The sequence below is a fragment of the Elaeis guineensis genome, chromosome 14 (genome assembly GCF_000442705.2).
Source record: "Elaeis guineensis isolate ETL-2024a chromosome 14, EG11, whole genome shotgun sequence".
NCBI lineage: Eukaryota > Viridiplantae > Streptophyta > Magnoliopsida > Arecales > Arecaceae > Elaeis > Elaeis guineensis.
This window is the reverse complement of record NC_026006.2, coordinates 18945127-18961954: the sequence shown is the minus strand read 5'-3', so window position 1 is coordinate 18961954 and position 16828 is coordinate 18945127. Positions and strand designations below refer to the sequence as shown.

The 16828-nt window shown below is 37.9% G+C and overlaps 1 long non-coding RNA gene across 1 annotated transcript; it reads right to left on the bottom strand.

Moving 5' to 3' along the window:
- Positions 1–1843: 1843 nt before the first annotated feature.
- On the bottom strand, positions 1844–11130 carry LOC105036002 (uncharacterized). Its single transcript, XR_012136964.1, has 4 exons — positions 10991–11130; positions 10647–10786; positions 2765–8472; positions 1844–1901 (listed from the first exon to the last, which is right to left on the bottom strand). It is a non-coding gene; the product is annotated as an uncharacterized lncRNA (long non-coding RNA).
- Between the last annotated feature and the right edge of the window lie 5698 nt (positions 11131–16828).

Genomic DNA, 16828 nt, shown 5'->3' with positions numbered 1-16828 from the left:
TCCCATCTCAAACTTGTGAACACGTTCTTGCTCACCATCCACTAATCTCGGAGCAAATTTGGCTAACTCTGTAAATTTTGCTTCATATTCAGTCACACTCATACCCTTTTGCTTCAAATAAATAAACTCTTGCTCTTTCTGGATCCTTATACTCCGAGGAAAATACTGATCATAGAATGCAATCCGAAACCTTTCCCAGGTAAGTATTTCGCCGTCTTGTTCATGCTTGCGCTGTAGTCGCTGACACCAGTTGTATGCTTCTCCTTGTAGTAAATAAGCTGCATATCGAATCTTTTCTTCATCAAGATACTCTTGGACAGCGAAAGCCTTCTCCATCTCCATTATCCAGTTATCAGCCTCCAAAGGTTCGGTAGTTCCCTTGAAAGCTGGAGGAGCAAGCTTTTTAAATTCTGAAATATTGTTCCGTTGTACTGGTTGCTCTCCATGTTGTGGTGGTGGATGCTGATGTTGTTGTGTATCTCGTTGTATCTGCTGTTGTTCAAACATTTGCTGCTGCATTTGTTGTTGCGCTCGTACCATCCTGATTAGGGTCTGCATTAACTGAGCCATATCTGGTTCTTGACGTGCTCTCGAAGTACTCCCATTAGGATCTACAACTCCCTCCTCTTGAGGGGTGCCACTGGTCAGATGGGGAGTGCTACCATCCCGTGGTTGTGATGTCTCTCTTGCAATTCCTTGAGTAGTTCTTGTCATTCTACGGGGTGGCATGGTAACCTTGTGGTAGTAAAACCTTATTAGATTCATTGATCTATTTGTTAGGATGGGTTTATTATGATTCTCATACTCTAACGTCCCAATATTCCTAATGTCTACCCACCTACACTCATATATGTTAAATTCTATGTGTCATAATTTATCCACTTATGCTCTGATACCATATTAATTGTCACGCCCCCGACCCGAGATTTGTGAATCGAGGGTCGCGGCAACCGCCGCATACTCATGAAGAACTCTCTCCATAAGCATGCAAGGCATCTCATCACGATATCAATGCATCGCAGCGGAATAAATTCAAATAATTAATTATTCAACTGTAATTCATGTAATTAAATCAAATGTCTTACATCCAATAAAATTTTTCTAAAACAATAAATCTAAATTCAATTGAAGTGTTGACAATGCTAAATCTCGCCTCTAAAAGCTCTGTCCCAAAATTTCTTTCCACGCTCGAAATTAATTATCTGAATCTGAAAAATAGAAAGAAAGGTAATGAGCTAGACGGCCCAGTAAGTAACAAGTATCTCTACCAGATATTCAGATATTATTTAATTTTCAAGAACAATGCTGCAAATAAAACATAAAAATATATTTCATGCTGATTTAATGCAGATCCAATATTTTCAAATATTCACATATAATATATTCATAAATCCGATTCGATTCAAAAACACTCGTAACTCAACAGCCTCGACTATGACCAACGTTTAACCCCCATTGGCGGGGTCCACAGAATACCAGCGCACAACCCCCACTGGCAGGGTCCAGAAATACCAGCGCACAACCCCCACTGGCAGGATCCACAAATACCAGCGCACAACCCCCACTGGCAGGGTCCACAAAGTACCAACGTATAATCCCCATTGGCGGGGCCCACTGAAACATAGTTAGGCTGAGAGCATAAATTCGATCTGTATCAAAACACTTAGTACCACAACATATATCATAATCTTTCACTAAATATGTGCATAAATCGATATACCATAACATTTCAAAATGCACTTTTCTTTCAAAACATAATTCCATAAATCATGTATAATTTCAGAGAATAATTATTTATTTTCAGAATAAATATGGAATATCTCGAGAAGATGATTCATTACTTACCTTTCACGGAGCACTGAATGAATGGATCGACTAACTTCTAGGAGATTCTTCCGTGCCTATTATTCAAAATTATATTTTTACATTAATTTTAATTCAAAATTAAATCTAACAAATCTCAAAATCAAAATCTCGCTTAAAATCAGACTCGTCTCTAAACTTGATCAGAATCATCAGATGAAGCCTTCCACTACGTTAATCCTAGAGGAATAACTTTAGAGAGAGAGGAATCCATCAAGAGAGAGAAATATTCTAGAGAGAGAAAATTCTAGAGAGAGAAAGTAGAGAGAGAAAGTCCAATTCTAGAGAGAGAAAGTCAGAGTTCAGACTGAAAAGGAGAGAGAGAAGAGAGAGAAACTCTCTCTCTCATCAATTTTAATTAATTTATTTATTTATTTATTTATTTATTTATTTACTTACTTATATATATATATATATAAATATACATATATATTTATTTATTTATTTTTATTAATATTATTATTATTTTCTTTTCTTTTCTTTTTCTTCTTTTTTTTTTTTCTTCTTTTTCTTTCCTTTTCTTTTCTTTTTCTTCTTTTTCTTTTTCTTTTTCTTCTTTTCTTTTCTTTTTCTTTTCTTTTCTTTTTCTTTTTTTTCTTCTTCTTCTTCTCGGTTCTTCCCGCACCGGAACAGGGGACCGGCGTCCCCTCGGCCTTGACCGGCCATTCGGGCCACGGCCGCCGCGGCGGAGGCCGGCGGCCGACGGGAATCACTCCCCCGGTCACGGAGGAGGGTGGCCGGCGATCAATTCCGATCGCCGGCGCCGGAAACTTCAAGGAAAAGAGACCCAAAAACAGAGGTCCCTTTCCCGATCGAAAATCGGCGATTTTTGTCGCCGGCAGCCGCGCACAAATGCACGGGGAGGAAGGAGAAGAAAGAGGGGAGGAAGAGGAAAACTTACCTCAGCCTCCGGAGACCTCGTCGGCGGCAATCACGGCGAGAAATCAAAGGGTGTCCGCGGCCTTCGATCGAGAAGAACGGAGAGAAAGAGAGAGGGAGGAGGCCAATGATCGGTCTCAAGAGGGAGGGGGTCTTCTTATAGAGCACCCTAGGACTCCGAGGGGTCCTAGGAGTCCTAATTTGCTCGGGATTCGCCGGAGAAGAAGACTCCTACCGGGAGTCTTCTTCCCGGTTGCTCTATTTTTTTTTCTATTTTTTTTTTTTTTTTTTTTTTCTGTTTTGGGCTTATGTGGGCTTGATTTGGTTGGGCTATCACACAATCACCAAGCAGGCTGATCCATTTACAAGTGTTTTTATTCCCATGTGTCACACGGAGCGTCCAAAAGCAACAGAATTTCAGAATTTCTAGAATCCAAAATATCAGTCAGTTCGTCAGCTTGAAAATATCATGATGTCCGTATCATCGAGATTCTACAACTTCTGTTATTTCTATAAGTTTCAAATTTCTAAAGTCACACTTGTTCCCTCGACTACCTCCAAGCACTGTTCATTGAGCAACTAAGCATGTGCTGTTATTATACACTTATGAACATCAATCCAGTTAATTTCTCAATACATATTGAAGATTTATTATCGAACCCATAGAAAATGAAATATATATTTCTAAAACCATAGAACTTGATCCTTTCAATCATGTGTTCCTGAGGTACTGCACATCCAAATTATGTTAGTTATTTCCTTGTAATGTTGCAGCAACTTAAGTTTACCATTACCCCTCCATGTACTTGTTATGATGACATAGATAACCACCAAGATGCAGGATTAAATTTGATAAGTAATCTGGGCTTTTTCATGTTATTAATAGGTCTAAAGGCAATAGGGTTGCTATGTATCAACATAGATTTGCGCAAGGTTTTCACACCAATGTACCGTACCTAAAATTTGATTAACTCACCAGAGGCAAATTTCAAGGCAATCAATATCCATCGTTAGATCAGTTTCGAAGAGATGCCGATAATAAAGTTACAGGCTTACTAGAAGTTTTCTGCTTGCCTGTCAGCGAACTACCAGATAACAAAATTGGGCAAAGTCTAGTATTTCATATGGATAGTTTATGAATTTATGCCTATAGAGTGGATTTGAGAAGAGTTCAGTCAAGAAGGGTACCGACACCCAAAACAGAGATTAGTAATGATTTTAACTCTTGCAAGCCGTCCCTTAAAAGTTCCCACAAAATCATGAGAGAGAGATGGATAGCATAATCACCTTACACAAAGAAAGGGAGGGACCCCCAAGAAAGCTCATTAGCATTTAAAGTTTTTGAAGTACAAGGGTGGGAGGACTTATTAATAGACCACACATGCAGCTTATTAAAGAAAATATGTTGCAAGCAAGGACTCTTCACCTAATAGAAAGAAAATAAAGCTCAGCCACTTAATGTGGTATCCTAGTCCTCTATAGAGTAAAGCCCTTAATCTCAGCACTGTACCCAATTTAGCCTCTTGGAAAACCCCATGCACGAAGACAGATTGTATAAGAACTAAATTTTGCTGAAACCAGGGTACTTAAACAGCAAGCATACTCTCACAAAGATTATAATATGCAGTATGCACAATTCACTTAATCATGTGCAGAAATAAATAAAAAGTTATAATAGAAACTGAGTACCTAAACAAATTAAGTGTGTAACCTTGTACAAATATTGAACAAGAACACATTTTTCCATATCTGGAGCAAGTAAAGATGATTGCTATCAAACAGCCAATACGTCAAGTTAACATTCCCTGGAATGTCTAAGCAATATGATTAATTTTCCTACATGAAACCTTAATGGTTCTGACAGATTGTTGCAATATTTCAACAATGATGGCTCCGGGAGATTGTAGCAATTTTTTCTATCTTCACTCCACAACCATATTTCGTGATTTGGACAGCCATATTTTGTGATTTTGGTGCTTGTTTCATAAGTCAAACTTCATGATTACCAGTGCAAATTATTTATATTTTTCATTTTAGAAAAAAATTACTTCTTTATACAGTTGGCATTTTCGAAATCTTAATAAGCTAGCTGCTATTAATTAATTTCCTCATCTATATACCTCAAAGCAAGGTACCATCTAGTCTAAACAAACTAAGTTCTAGATCCATTTAGAAAGTTGTCCTTGCTTTAGCCATTAGAAGTTATAACTGAATGGTGGTAGATATATATAAAACTATCAAATCGTAGATTCTATGAAGCAATTCTTGCAACATTGCTTGATACAAAAATATCCATGTTTACAGATTTAAATCTGTATATGAACCGACATATGTTTTTTTAACACATTGAAAAATACCTGTTGGTGCAGAATTCTGCCGATACCGAAGAAGCTGGAGTCGAGGGGATCACGGCCGCCGTCGGGATCTGCAAGGAAAGTCTAAACCAGAGTTGGGGGTGCTCCGGCAACACTCTCCGATGCTCAAGTCAGTACTCTGCTTCAACAGAAATGGAGTACTCGAATGGGATTTTAGCAGAGTTTAGAGATAGTGCTTAGAGCTTAGAGGAGAATGTATCTGGGGGAGTCTCTTTTATAGACGGAAGAGCGTAACCGATTGACAGCGACGTCTGTAACTGCCTGGTAGTGAGCCGTTCGGGACCACGTGGAGTTTGTTATGGAGAGTAGTGGAGTTTGTTACAGAGAGTGGAGTGGTGTTCGTTGTCGCGACTTGCTGGAGAGTTCAGATCGGACGGCTGAAGCTCGGTTGGGATGTCTGGTGGAGCGGAATAGCTCTCTGTCTCAGTAATCTAAGAGAAGCTCGGATGTTTCTAAGGTAGATGACGGGTTAACTGTGGTTGGGTGCCTTAAGCATTGATGCTGCAGATGGAAGTCATCTACTGTAGAAGCCCGGACGGAAACTTTCTGCTGGAGAAATCCGACTGGAGTCTGATTGCTAGAGAAGTCCGTCTGGAATTTGTCTGATGTAGAAGTTCGAACGAAATTCGGTTCTTGCAGAAGTCCGGAAGGAGGCCGCTTACTGTAGAAGCTCGGATGGAGACCGATTGTCGTGGAAGTCCGGATGGAAACCGCTTATTGTAGAAGCTCGACTGAAGTCCGTTTGCAATAAAAGTTCGGACGAAATTCGCTTACTGTAGAAGCTCGGATGACATTCGAAAGACGGTCGACCACTGTAGAAACTTGGATGGAGTCTGGTTACTATAGAAGTCCTGTTGTTGGAGAAGCCCGGACATTGACGAAGTCCGGGAGAAACTCGGAGTAAAGTCGATCGTGACAGGAGGAAGTCTGAAAGAGATTCTGAGAGTAGTCGATCACTGTAGGAAATCAGCAGATAGTGAAGCCCAGTGAGCATTTGGAGCAGTCCGATAGACGACTGAAGGAGCTCATTATTGGAAAAGTCCGGAGGATATGATAGGAGTTCGTTCGTTGGAGAAATCTGGAGGACACTATGGAAGGTCAACTGCTGGAGGAGTCTAGATGGTACTGTAGAAGCTCAAACGGCCGGGAGAATTCAGAAAGACGCCATACAAGGTCGGAAGCCGAAAGAGTCCTGGGAGGATTGGCCTCTTACGAACTTCGGCTGGGGTTATTTTATACCCAACAAAACCAATATGAAATTTTGTGGGGCATCCCATCAAGTGATTTGGATATTCCTCAAGACCTATCTAACATAATATGCACTGACAGAGCTGATACCATGTCATAGAAAATGAGAAAAGCTCAAAAGCAACATTCCTTTCTTCATCTATAAAATTTCACCTTACTAGTTTTTTCTGAAAAACAAGAAGACATGTTCTTGGAAAACATATATAGTTATGTATTGGTACAACTTTGCAAAATGATGAAATCATCAAAACTTATATTATTCAAAAGAGGCCTTTGATCAACATGTAAGAAATGATTTAAGAAATAGAGACAACATGGCCGTATATATCGTTCCAAGCACCTTTGGTTGTATCAACTAGAGATAGAGAAGATATAATCAGCAAAGTTTGTTGGTTTAGATATGACAATAAATAAAAGAACAAAAATCTTAAATTTAAGAAGACAGAGATGGAGATTAAGAAGATAGACAGTATAAAAAGAAAACATACAGATAAAGTAATAAAGAAAGAAACAGTTTTACCTCTAGAAGTTCTCCAAACCAATCTACAACAGTAATAAGCCATTATGTGGATGCTTAGTTTTTATTTTTTTTTTAACAAAAGGATGCTAAAACTATCTTCCCATTTAAAAAATCAAAAATCTAGCTAACACAAAAATTAGATGCTTTGCAAAAGGAAAAGAAAATGTAACAAAACCAAAAACCAACTAGAATTCCTTAAGTTTTACTAATTCACTAACTTTGATGATTTCAAAACTTCTGAAAAAAAATCAGCATTTTTATCATTCTTCTCCTTGAGCAAAGGTCTCAAAGCATTCAAGTAGCAAAAATCTTCTAAAATCAACTTTCATGGTAAAAAATTTCTAGACCAAGTGATAACTTTCAAAACATGAAATGATCTCCCTAGCTTGCACAGGGCACATTATTAAGGATTATGTCAACAATATCAAGGGAATTATATTTACACACGACATAGACTTTTCTTTGATACTTGCAATATCAAAAGAAACAATAAGCAACCGCTCAAGCATTTCAATAGGATGCATGTTTTTCCAAATATATTCAGTCTGTCTCAAACAATTTCCTTTACTAGGATGCATACAAAACTACAAGATTCATTTAGGTGACTACCAATGAAAGATGTATTGCCCCACCTCAGGGAGCACCATCAAAGCTCATGACTTTGTCAAGATAGTTGATATTCATCAACAAATTATGTAATAAGATCAGCATCATCACATGAAGTGGGACAAAGCTATGCAGATCAAAATTATGGATACAATGAATTTGCCAAATTGAGAAGTGCCGGAGGGAAAAGGAATGAACTGCACCCCTATTTCTTTATTTGTTCAGTACAAAGATACAGATGTCTCAGTCTCCATATCAAAAGGGCTGAAATCATCATCCAAGAAACGAAGGCTCACCGATTCTTCTTTGACAATCTAAATAATGTAAAAGCAGGTTTGTCTAACTTAGCATACAGAACTGTGTAGACTAGTCAAGGGCTTGCCCATGTTTTGGCATACGAAAAAAATCCAGTCGAGAATACTTTCTTTCAAACTTTAATATACAACAGGAGTTTCTTCTGTAGGTACCGGCTTTGACATCCTCCCTAGATACTGCTTGGAGAATTCAATTGGTATGCTAGCATACGAGAGCTTGTAAAAAGCAAGGATTATGTAAGGGGAAACTATGTCACAGATGACATACCCCAAGTAGTGCGGTCTTATCGCCTCGTAAAACAAGGAGATCAAGTAGTAGGCTATCTTGACAAATAAAGAAAATCGGTCAGCTCATATAGTGAATGTCACGCCCCCGACCCGAGATTATGAATCAAGGGTCGCGACAACCGCCGCATACTCATGAAGAACTCTCTCCATAAACATGCAAGGCATCTCATCACGATATCAATGCATCGCAGCGGAATAAATTCAAATAATTATTATTCAACTGTAATTCAAATAATTAAATCAAATGTCTTACATCCAATAAAATTTTTGCTAACAATAAAATAATAGATCTAAGTTCAATGAAGTTGACAATGCTAATCTCGCTTCTAAAAGCTCTGTCCCAATATTTCGTCCCACGCTCGAAATTAATTATCTGAATCTGAAAAATAGAAAGAAAGGTAATGAGCTAGACAGCCCAGTAAATAACAAATATCTCAACTAGATAATTCAGATATTATATAATTTTCAAGAATAATACTGCAAATAAACATAAGATTATATTTCATGCTGATTTAATACAAATCAAATATTTTCAAATATTCACATATAATATAATCATAAATCCGATTCGATTCAAAACACTCGTAACTCAACAGCCTCGACTATGACCAACGTTTAACCCCCATTGGCGGGGTCCACAGAATACCAGCGCACAACTCTCACTGGCAGGGTCCACAAATACCAGCGCACAACCCCCATTGGCAGGATCCACAAACACCAGCACACAACCCCCACTGGCAGGGTCCACTGAGTACCAACATATAATCCCCATTGGCAGGGCCCACTGAAACATAATTAGGCTGAGAGCATAAATTCGATCTGTATCAAAATACTTAGTACCATAATATATCATAATTTTTCACTGAACATGTGCATAAATCGACGTACCATAATATTTCAAAAGCACTATTCTTTTAAAACATAATTTCATAAATCATACATAATTTCAGAGAATAATTATTTATTTTCAGAATAAATATGGAATATCTCGAGAAGATGATTCATTACTTACCTTTCACGGAGCACTGAATGAACAGATCGACTAACTTCTAAGTGATTCTTCCGTGCCTATTATTCAAAATTATATTTTTATATTAATTTTAATTCAAAATTAAATCTAAACAAATCCCAATTCAAAACCTCACTTAAAATCGACTCTTTCCTAAACTCGATCAAAAACATCAGATAAAGCCTTCCACTTCGCTAATCTTAGAGGAATAACTTTAGAGAGAGAGAAATTCATCAAGAAAGAGAAACAACCTAGAGAGAGAAAGTCCAATTCCAGAGAGAGAAAGTCAGGTTCAGACTGAAAGAAGAGAGAGGAGAGAGAAACTCTCTCTCTTATCATTTTTATTTTATTTTATTTTATTATTTATTTATTTATTTATTTATTTGTTCATATATATATATATATAAGTATATATATATATATATTTTGTTATTATTATTATTATTATATTTATTCTTTTCTTTTCTTTTCTTTTCTTTTTCTCTCTTTTTTTTTTCTTCTTTTTCTTTTCTTTTTTTTTTCTTCTTTTTTCTTCTTTTCTTTTTCTTTTCTTTTCCTTTTCTTCTTTTCTTTTCTTTTTCTTTTCTTTTCTTTTTCTTCTTCTTCTTCTTCTTCTTCTTGGCTCTGCCCGCGCCGGAACAGGGGACCGGCATCCCCTCTTTTGCCGGGCCGTTCAGGCCACGACCGCCGCAGCGGAGGCCAGCGGCCGACGGGGGCCACTCCCTCGGTCACGGAGGAGCGTGGCCGGCGATCGATTTCGATCGCCGGTGCCGGAAAAATCTACGGGAAAGAGACCAAAACAGAGGTCTCTTTCCCCGATCGAAAATCGGCGACTCTCGTTGCCGGCAGCCGCGCACAAGAGCACGGAAAGAAGGGGAAGGAAGAGAGGAAAAAGAGGGAAGCTTACCTTGACCTCCGGTGACTTCGTCGGAGAGCAGTCACGGTGAAGACAAGGTGGTGTCCGCGGCTCTATTTCGGAAAAATCGGAGAGAAGGAGAGAGGGAAGAGGCCAATGTCCGGTCTCAAGGGAAAAGGGTATTCTTATAGGGGGCCCTAGGACTTCGAGGGGTCCTAGGAGTCCTGATCTAGCCCGGATCTCGCCGGAGAAGAAGACTCCTATCGGGAGTCTTCTTTCCGATTTTGAATTCCTCTGTTTTTTTTTTTTTTTTTTATTTTGGACTTTTGTGAGCTGAATTAGGTTTTGGGTTATAACAGTGAATTTAAGAAAACAATCAGAATTTGAAATACCACGGGACAATATTCATGCTAGACCGTGCTAGCAAAGGCCAGATGCCCAGTGTTTTCTAGAATTAACATTTAATCAATCCAGCTGTAGGAAAGTCACAAGTAGAAGATCCAAGTACTGAGCTCAGGAAAGGGAATTCATACCCAACTCAGCAATGCTTCGTACCAAAATGTGAAAATAAATAAATAAAATGAAGAATACTTTACAAGCCAAATGGGCTATCAAGTTGCATGCTAATCCATGGACAATAAATAATAGCTTGGATCAGACACAGTAACAGGATCCCTCTTTAACATACCAGGTATTCACTTTCTCAGCATCCAAAGATTAGCCCCATCAAGTCGAAGTGTAGAAATCCCACCACCAAGTTGATTAGCAACACTATTGTCACTTATGCTGCCCAAAGAGGAAGGCCGCAACCCCTCAAAAAGAATAAAACTATAAGCAAGTAAATGAATAGCACGAAAAACCTCAAGCCACACAAAATACACAAGAATTTTAGCAACAAAACAAGCACAAATGCATCCACGAGCAAGTCGAACATGGTAGCAGAATCAAAAAAATATATCAAGAATTCTTTCCAAAGACAGAGTGGGAGACAGCATAACCAAAAGAGGAGGAAGAGGAAGAGGTTGTATAAACCTCTTGGTGCTCGAAGCAGCGAAATGGGAGCTGACAGATGTCCGAAGAAGCCACCGCCAGGCTCATCGACGAAAGGGAGAGGAAAGAAAAACAAAAAGAGAGGAGAATGGGAATTGGTGGAACGGGGCTCAGCTTCCAGAAGCGTCCGGAAACGGAAAGGTGCAGATTTTTGCATAGACTTCCGAATGCGGGATAAAATTTCCGCCGCCCGATTACATTGCTCCCTGTTATTCACCGTCCAGATTAAATTTCTCGTACAGATATTGACCCCTTCGTTGCGGACCAATTGGATTTTCAGGAGGCTATGCCACGTCAATCGCTGCATCATTTCACCATTCTATGATACATGGCCGAAGATGACTGGTGCAATTTGAGTGGATCACCTAAGAGCACCGTGACTCAAATTAGTCAGCCCATAATTTTATCCGAGCCCGGTCCGATTCTTTTCCAGCAAAATTCTTATTGTACCGCATGCAATGCAGATCGCTCTGCACTATGCACGGTGATTGACGCATGCCACTATTTTTTTTTTATTCCATCTCCCCGTCACACCCCCAACCCACCTCCCCACGTGTTCCAATCACCGTGCGTGCATGGTGCACAAAAAATTGCTCTTTTTTTCCAATTTTTTTGGGCCTCTTTCGATTCAAATTCTTTGCAAATCTTATGTCTAGCCCAAAACCAATCAAACCTAACCCAAATAATACACAAAAATATTTGTACATAACAAAGAAAAATATATAGCAAGATTTATATAGTTAGCCGGCCCACATTGTGCTTAAGCACGTGCAGTTTAGCTAGTATTTCATAAGCAATGTTAGACATATAAGATCTATCAACATGTCTAATATCTATTGTTGTTGGTCCTCTCCGATCTGATTGATGTGGCGGAATCAGCTGGAGTGGCTAGACTCCAACTGAGGATTGCAAGTCGTTAAAACAGACAGGCGTCGATACAGAATCGAGCACCTACAAAGAAAGTCCAAAAGACCCCCTATTTTCTCTTTCTCTCTCTTTTTATAGATGAGAGCCTGCCAGGTGTTGGCGCACGTCGATCTTAGGGTCATGGTTGTCAAAGCCATCACGACGGACGTCGTCGGAGTCAAAATAGTGGGTGTTAGCAGGCTGCCATAAGACCTGTCACCCACATCCGGAGGAATTGGAAATCTACATAGCAAAGTGCCAATCCAACGAGGCCCACATGCCAAGTGCTCCTGGGGAGTGTCCAATCTGGGGGATGGCTCAGGGGGAGCCTAGGTGGAGGTGGCATGGGATGGTAGAAACCTGACGATGTAGGCATCATCGGGTTATCGATCTTACGTGGTGATCTGCTAGACACCGAAGTCTGTGACACCACTCAAATCACATGACGTCGCTCAAATCATATGCTTTGAACCGTCTGTTGGGTTTTGGATCACGCAATGGAAGACTAGATTTCAAAATTTTTATGAAATCCGATAAACCCGAAATCCAAAATCCTAGGATCTCCGTTGATGTATTCAATCAAACATATATGCCTATAAGTGAGGTTTAGAAATGAAATCTTAGGTTGGTGAAGAATGAAAGAAGGCGGTATCCTTTCTTTTCCACAAGGTGCCCAAATATTTGCCCTCCAACAGGTGATCCACACGAAATCAGGATCAAAGAAATGCTCCGACAGAACCTTACCTTATCAAATTCTCCTTCCGAGAACTATCTTGCCTTGCTAAGACCAATTCTCAGCACTCTTTCATCAATTTTCTCTTAAATGGCCTAAACCCCTCTCTTCGCCTTTCAAAAAGATCTTCCTAAACCCTTGTCCTAATGGAAGACTCTTTGTCTTGAAGTCTAAGACCTTGTTTTAAAGAAGACCCCTTGTCTTAAAACTACAAGATCTTGTCTTAACAAGGGAAGGAAGAAACTTTATCAGACTTCTGATTGATTTTTATCCAGATCAGGGAGGTATTTATAACATACGAATAGACGCTAATATATCTATTCATAAAAGCTTTGAATCGGGTTATTAACGTATCAAATACGTCCTTTAATCAGAAGGACCGTTGTTATGCGTTATGAATTCATACGATGTTTAAGCATCGTTTGACTTCTTTTCAATAATCGGACTTCTTTATGATTGTTTGACTAGGTCAAACCTAATCCTAGCCATCCAAATCCCACGCCATAATCTGATTAAGGCCTTTGATTTAATTTAAAACTCTGGGAGAGAATTGATACGTGAAAAGTTACGAAGAATTTTCAGCCTTCTAGAATTGGCGCCATTAAGACCCCATCTTGGCCCTCCAAATGTGTTTTGACTTGGTTAAATCACTCAACCAAAGGTAGGGATTAAATCTTGGCCCTCTGATCCTTACCCCAAAAAGGTGATTAACATGCAGAAGGACTCTTAGCCAATCTGCACACTAAGAACAATTACCGTGCACCAAAACCATGCGCCAAACATTATCCACTTTATCTCCACACCATTTAGGTATTTTAATCCCATTAAAATTCTTCAAAAATGGCGTGCAATAAGATAAAGGAAAGAAATTAGTTGGCATCAAAAATTAGGATTAGATCCTTCCATGAAAAGGACTCTAATCCTCTCACACGTAACAAGACCTCATGCACTAAAACCAAAATGCATGATCTGATTTCCATACCCCATAAGCCATAGATTTTAATCTCATTAAAATCTCATAAAATTAGGCATTAAACCTCATCAAATAAGGATTAAAATGACATAGAAATTCGGAGTAAAATCCCTTTGGAGAAGGACTTCTTGTACGTGCACATTTCTTGCGCCAAACAATGTGGCGCCTTACACCAAGAGTCCTACCAACTTGGGACTCTTGATAAATGATCTTAAAATTATGAAAAAATTCTCAATTAAGGTTAATTAAAATAGACACTAATCAAATTAAGTCTCACTTAATTTTAGTTGATTTATTAGCAAGGTTTCAAATCCAAATAGATTAGGTTAGGAGCTTGGGTTAGCCAACAAGTGCTAGCTTGTCAATTAGGCACCCAATCCGGATCCAATATCCCATGATTAAATCAAATAAAATCTTTGACTAATTTTTTGATATGTGTGACCCTTTAGGTTTTACATCTAGCCAGTAGTAGGTCTAGATTTATGTTGATCCGAATTGATTAGAGTCCATCTAATTGAATTAGGTCAAATCGATGTATATCTAAGTTGTCAAATTAGAATCCTTTCTAATTGACCCATGAATTAAACTCTTCAATTCATGAAAACCTACAAGACATGATTGACATCTAGCAATGTATCATACCTATCCAAAAGATATAAAATTTTTTGATAAAAATATCAAAAATATCCTTCAGTGGTAAGTTACCGTACAATTCAATCCTTCGATCATCCAGTATCTCGAATATGATTATGGATATGGAACCAAGTCAAATCTAATTTTATATTCATATTTCTCTTGATCATAAGATGATAATTTGATTAATAAAATATTAAAAATTCTTTCTAATTTTTATTCTACTTTGATCAAAGTCTTCTTGAATCATCTCTCGATTGGAACTAGTAGGATGCGATCTCATTTTACTAAGAGTGATCGATTCTATATTGACCTACTCATAACCTCCATACATAATCCACTATATCCAGAACACTCATACATGATTAAGTCATAAATGAGTATGAACCAAAATTATAGTTTTATATATACAAGGTACCATGGTGGTCTCAGATATAAGGATCACATGCACAACCCCTACTAGAAAAGCATCTCTTGACATTAGAATTTCATAAGATGTTTCTCATGTCGGATCAATTCAGTAAACTTATTCTCTAATGAGCACCCATACCCTTGTATTAGTGTCTCACATAAGTAGCTTGTGAGATCAGATACCCTCTCTACCGAGCATACATAGGATGTGCTAGTTCTTTCAGAACATCGATCTCCAACTCAATATCCCTCTAATTAGAAATATTCTAGATCAAGATTTTAAAGTTTTAGGTCTCATAGATATGATCTCATCATAACTCTAAAACCATTGTCCTGATCTATGAGATTCATCATGATCTCAATTAAAAATATAAGATGTAGCACATGATGAAATAAAAAAAATACATTTTATTAATATAAAATATCATTTACATAAGTCTGAAAGATTATAAAAAAAATTTCTTATATACATAAGTCGATTGGCTTGTAGGGCATATTCATTTCACTGTCAAGTCATATCGCCAAATATTTGCCACATCTTCAAAAATCAGACATGTCGTGGATTGACCAAATATGGCCTAACATTTTCCTCCCACTTCCTAGTGAAAAATATTTCGCACTGAGAAGTAGGTGTTGAAATTCGGGGTTTGATGCATGCATATATATTTCAAAACTTTATTTTTTAAACACCATAGTAGAAAATAAGATTAAAATATTTTTAATCTGAACTATGCATGTATAAAAATATAAAACTGAAAGAACCAGATCTAGGATTTTAGGGTTAGATCTTGAAACCTTTTCAAGATCAGGCAGTGGAAGACTAAAATAAATCAAAATTTATTTTTTAAAATTAAAGAATCCCTAGATCTAAGATTCTATTATATGATTATTACATAGCATTAAATAAAAAATTAAAATATATAGAGCATGAGCTACATGTTGATCATATCAATATGTTTCTATACTACATCTAATGTATGTATTAAACAATAGATCAGATCTATTACCTTGCAAGTTAGACGTTCTAACCTTGCTAATTCAGACTTGAGGATGATGTTGCAAACCGCACATGCATCCAATCTCTAGGAGTCATCCATACGAGCCCACGAATCTCGATCAGAAGTCCTGTTTCAGAAAATCAGCACAGTATGCTAGTACTGCGCTGATCCTTCTTCGATGGTTGATCAGATACTTCCTTCTTCTTGATTTGAATTCTTCCAAAGATGAGAAGTAGGACGAAGAGTTTTAGATTTGAGACACTCTCAGAAAAACTCAAGATGAAGGAAGAAAAGAGATGAAACTAACAACCCTAGAAGAAGACCCTCTTCTTTTTCTCTTTACTCTCTCTTAGACACCCTATCTTGTATCTATTATATCTCCACGATCCAAAGGTCTTTCTGTCTAATTTTTAGATGCTCCAAAGGTCTCTAAAATTTCTATATTCTTCAAAAATTTTATGAAGAAACTCATTTTATAGAGAGAGATATGATAGAGTCCTTGTCTAGGTCAAATACCTAGTCAAGGCTTATCCAAACATGGCAAGATAAGAGGCGTCCAACTCTTGAGTGCCTCCTCCTTATTTTTGTGCATGGACCACCAGCAAAGGGTGAAAAATGTGTGCCCTAAAAGACACAAAAATATCAAAAAAGTTCTAAGTAAATTTGGTGCAAAAGGAAAGAGTTTTGGATTTCTAAAACTCTATCTCATAGAATTTGAAATCCAAACTTATTCCTACTTTGATTTAATCTACAACCACTTTCCATGTATGAAAGAAGAGAGGAAACTTTTTGGATATGGAAAAGACCTGGGAGAGGGCTTTTGTCGCACAAAATAAGAGGGAATTGGCATGGAATAAGAGAGAGGGCGTGGGAGGGGCTTATGTGGCGCAAGGTGGAATCCTAATCTTACTAGGATTCTATCTTATGACTTGTTTTAATTTGATTTCTCAAACCAAATCAAACCAAAATTAGATCAATCTAATTAAAATAGGTCTTAACCTAATTAAGAACCTAATTTAATCAGATTAAATGAGATTTAAATTTGATTTAATTTTTTAATCAAATTAGAAATTAGGTTGACCCAAGTCCTAATTGAACTAGGACTAGTTTTTTTCTTGCACTTGGCTTATCGAATAAACCAATTGGACTTGATCCAATCAAGTTCA